At 40.1% G+C, this 3,798-nt stretch overlaps 1 non-coding gene across 1 annotated transcript; it reads right to left on the bottom strand.

Annotated features, from left to right (window-relative positions):
• Positions 1-3,204: 3,204 nt before the first annotated feature.
• LOC133382539 (5S ribosomal RNA) lies at positions 3,205-3,323 on the bottom strand. The gene has a single exon (XR_009761983.1). It is a non-coding gene; the product is annotated as a 5S ribosomal RNA (ribosomal RNA).
• Between the last annotated feature and the right edge of the window lie 475 nt (positions 3,324-3,798).

The raw sequence follows: 3,798 nt of genomic DNA, 5'->3' as shown, positions 1-3,798 counted from the left end.
CCCCCCCACAACTTCTTGGTTGCTCTAATCCCTGCCCTTTCAGGTTTTTAGCCAATAAGAAATCAGGGTTGTGATTTGCAAGGAATGACAAAGCCAAAAATGTAGTCACATTGTATTGTCTGCCTTCAAGTTGATTCTGACTTAGAGGGGCCCTGTGAACAGTGTTTTCGTGGTAAGAGGTATTTACCAGAGGGGGTTTACCATTGCCTCCCTCTGAGTCTGAGAGGCAGTGACTGGCCCAAGGCTCAGAAACATGCTTTTTCTGAACATCTCACAGATTGAATAAGTAAGCTTTCAGTCTTTTTCTCTCCTGTGTGTAGGAGTCAGACAGGTTTAAATTTGAAGAGGGCAGTGTTTTGCAAACTTCCCAAATTGAAGCTTTAACCCTCTTTTCTCTTCTCCCAGGCATTTTAATAGCATTTGAATAACGTGCATTTTTAACTTGCTTATCTGTTTTTATGGGTTTTAATGGTTTAATCTGTATACTTGTTTTTTAATGTTTTTAATTGTTGTAAACCGCCCAGAGAGCTTCGGCTATGGGGCAGTATATAAATGCAATAAATCATCATCATCATCATCATCATCTACTTGATTTTCCAGAGTAAACATACCCAGAGTAAACCCCATCCAATAGGACTTCCTTTGGAGTAGACATGGTTAGGATTGTGCTATAAGTTGATGGGACTTTTGAGTGAACATAGGAAAGAATTGTGTTTGTGTTGTTTATCTTTCTCTCCCCCTCCAATCCTATTTTTGAAGCAATTAGGCAGGGCTTACTTAGGTATCACTGCTTTTATTATGTTGGAAAGTAATACTGATTTTTTAAAAAAAATGTTCTGCAATGATCAACTGGTTTTGACAATAAACTATTATATGGGGTGTATGTATTTTTACATCTCCAGTGTGTGTGTGTGTATGGGAATCTTTCCAACAACCCTGTGACATAGGGTTGCAATCTGGAAACCAAGGCAGCTCACAATAAGAAATCCCTTTAAAATCCTATAACCATAAAAACAAGTATAAACAGTTGCAAAACAGCTTAAAGTGGCATGATTCGGAATTTTGGATTGCGTGAATGAAGTTGCTTATCACTTGAGGTTGCAGATCTGTCCCTGTTTGAGTAAGCCCCACTGAATACACTGGGACTTGCTTCTGAATAAATAAATGTAGGATTGCACTATAAATATCTGCTGCTGAGCCTCCAAAACCTGACTATAAGGCTACCCAGCCGAAAATGTGCCAAACACTGTTGAGGTGCTGGTCAGGCAGCCGTGCACCAAGTCTGCTGCTGGGGGGAAAAAACTTCCACTACCACCACAGGCCCACTAGGCCTAGTTGGGCTGCAAGCAGGCCCAAAGATCTACTGGCATCCTCCCACAGATGCCATGAAGACTGAAGAAGCTGGAGGAGGGGACAGAGGGGCTTAAAAGGCCTGCAACTCAGTCCTGCCCACTGCTAACATGGCATGTGTGTGTGCGCTTCATGGCTGGAGCCATGGAAGGCCTTATTCCTGGCATAGCCACAAATTCCCAATGCTCCTGGAGCTCGCTGAGCCCATGAGGTGAACAGGAATTATTCTACACTGATTTGCATACCTTTTTGTTCCCTGAAATATCCACTGCTGAGAAAATATTGCATTTTTGAAAAACTCCATCAATTGTTACATTTTTTAAAAACAAAATATGCTTGAGGTGGGCTCAGTGTGACATCGAATGTAACCAGATAGAATGTTCCAAAGTAAATTAGGAGATATTTTAAAAAATAACACTCCAAAGAAGGGACAGGAAATCTTTATAGCCTTTGTTCTGAAAGATACCCACTGCTGAGCAAAAGGAACCTGAGGCACATTCCCTAGATGTCCGGATGTTCTAATGTTAATAATCATCTTATATTACTTCTTAATAACTTACTGCTTCTCACTCTTTAGAGGTGAGCTCTACAGATAGAGCCAACACAAACTAAGTGGTCAAAATAACCTTTTGTTCATCCAATTTTGTTACTTCAATCACTCATCTTCCATTTTGAGACCATTCTGGAAGGTAAAGAACCTGATGTTCCTGGCACTCCAGTGGTGTCTAATAGGATTTTACTTTTTGGCCAGATGCATTAGTATTAGATAACCTTCTGTTGTTATAAAATAAAAAGAATAATATGAAATTAAGGAATACATAAAATCTGTCTCAGCTGCAGACAAATGATACAGCAATGTCCACAATGTTGGCATTGCTAACAGTCTGTTCACCCTTTGTCTCTCTTGATACTCCAAGGAAAAGTTAGAATGCCCAGAACCACCCAGTTTTGCTTTTCAGATTCAGATTTTTAAATTATTTAATTATCTAGTCATCAGCATATCACAAGAGTTTAACCAAGAGCAGTCTATATCTATATAAAAATAACACAACGTAACATCAACAGAAATTAATTCAGTCCCAAATAAAACTATATACAACAAAACTATATACTACTTAAACAAACTTAATATTCTGAATTTCGCTGGCAGCAGATCACAAGTCACCTTTAGAAATTTTGTCCTTCCTTAACAATTTTGATTTGGAAAAGATTCAGTGGGCCCACTTCACTGTATGTTTACTAAACTTGACACCATCCCCTTCTGGGATCCACTTTGGATTACAGTTTACAAACTCTCTGCTCTAAACTTCACATCTACCAAAAAAGTATAATTGGGGGCCAACTGAGCTAGATTTGGGGGCTTCTGCAAAGCAGTAGATATCCGCAGACATGCCAGGAAAGCAAGAGATCTGATTCCAGTTTTGGTCTATGGTGAAGTTGTCAACCAGAGAATTTATTTATTTATTTGTTTATCAGATTTATATTCTGCCCTTCCTCCCACTAGGAGCCCAGGGTGGCAAACAAAACACTAAAAACATAATAAAAAGAGACTTTAAAATATATTACAATAAAATATCCTTTAAAACATCTTTAAAAACATCTTTTAAAAAAAACTTTTAAAAAATCTTAAAAAGCAGTTCCAACACAGACACAGACTGGGATAAGGTCTCTACATAAAAGGCTTGTTGAAAGAGGAAGGTCTTCAGTAGTGACCGAAAAGATTACCAAGATGGGGCCTGTCTCATATTTTTTGTTGTTATATGCCTTCAAGTCGATTACGAATTATGGCAATCCTATCAATCTTTTTTTATATATATTCATAGGGTTTTCATGTTTTACCATTGCCATCCTCTAAGTCTACAGCACCTGGTATTCCTAGGTGGTCTCCCACCCAAGTACTAACCAGGCCTGACCCTGCTTAGCTTCCAAGATCAGATGAGATTGGGCGTGTTCAGGGTAGTATGGCCATAGTGTCTAACATTTAAGGAAAGGGAATTCCAAAGAGTAGATGCCACTACACTAAAGGTCCGCTTCCTATATTGTGTGGAATGGACCTCCTGATAAGATGGGATCTGCAGGAGGCCCTCACCTGCAGAGCGTAGTGATTGACTTGGATATATAAGGAGTAAGACAATTTGTCAGGTATCCTGATCCCAAGCTGTATGGGTCTTTGCGACCAGGAGACAGTTGTCACAAACCAATGGGTCCAGGGTGGACTTTTTCAGGAGTGGTTGGATCACCACCTCTTTCAGGGTGGCTGGGAGCACTCCCTCCCGCAACGACACGTTGACCCATACCCTGGATCCACTTGGTCAACCCCCTCAGCAAGCTTTAACAAGTCAAGAAAGGCAAAGCTTGAGAGGACACATTATTGGCCGCATTGTCACAGATAACTTGTCCACATCATCAGGCCACATCAACTGAAACCAACTGTTGTCCTGGGCTTCT

Source organism: Rhineura floridana, chromosome 3, assembly GCF_030035675.1.
Source record: "Rhineura floridana isolate rRhiFlo1 chromosome 3, rRhiFlo1.hap2, whole genome shotgun sequence".
NCBI lineage: Eukaryota > Metazoa > Chordata > Lepidosauria > Squamata > Rhineuridae > Rhineura > Rhineura floridana.
Note: the sequence above shows the minus strand (reverse complement) of the source record. Positions and strands in the feature narration are given on the sequence as shown.